The 802-nt window shown below is 33.7% G+C and overlaps 1 non-coding gene across 1 annotated transcript; it reads left to right on the top strand.

The window, feature by feature from the left end:
- The first annotated feature begins 223 nt into the window (after positions 1–223).
- Positions 224–329, top strand: LOC125084144 (U6 spliceosomal RNA). Its single transcript, XR_007122503.1, has one exon. It is a non-coding gene; the product is annotated as a U6 spliceosomal RNA (small nuclear RNA).
- Positions 330–802: the final 473 nt, after the last annotated feature.

The following is an 802-nucleotide window of genomic DNA, read 5'->3' on the forward strand; positions in this document are numbered from 1 at the left end:
AAACACATATGTCTTTGCTCTGTCAGATGAAAAAACCTAAAAGAAATAATAACCCAGCAACAATGTGGACACTCTAAGGCCCAAATCTTGGTTTTGAATAATACTCCTTTAGAGAATGACTGATTCTAGGACTAGGGAAGAAAATATGTAATATGAGACTGGAGAATATTGCTGTACCAAAAAGTAAGGAAGTGGTGAAAAAAAGCAAAAGTAAAAACACATTAATGTTCGCTTTAGCATCATAAATTCAAATAAGAATGAAACAGAGAAGGTTAGTATGGCCCCTGCACAAGGATGACATGCAAATTCATGAAGTGGTCCATATTAAACAAACAAGCAAACAAACAAAAAACACAAAAAACAAAAACCACACTTTTTAGGTTGTCAAAGAGCCCATGAGCTAATGGAAAGAGTTTCCAGTGACCAAAGTTGAAAGGAATAATTAGAACAAAAACAAAGTAGTATTGGATTATAACACAACATATAGAATAAATGTCCATTATTCCATGAATATAAATAAATTATTTAATGAATTAATGAATGGAGGAAGAAGTGATAAATCCTCCTTACAGAAATCCAAAAAAATTGATTTAGATTTCCTGCCTTAAAGGAGGAGAAGTATAACTCTCCACCCATGACATATGAACTGTGCACAGAGACTTTGTTCTAATGGTAAAGTATAGAAACGGGGGGCAGAAAGAGTAACTTCACATTGGGGAAATTATGAACATTCATTCAGGAGGTGAGTAGTCATGGTTAACATCAGCAGTCATAAATCATGTTGATGTTATGTACCCTTGAT

The sequence above is a fragment of the Lutra lutra genome, chromosome 13 (assembly GCF_902655055.1).
Source record: "Lutra lutra chromosome 13, mLutLut1.2, whole genome shotgun sequence".
Classification (NCBI taxonomy): Eukaryota; Metazoa; Chordata; class Mammalia; order Carnivora; family Mustelidae; genus Lutra; species Lutra lutra.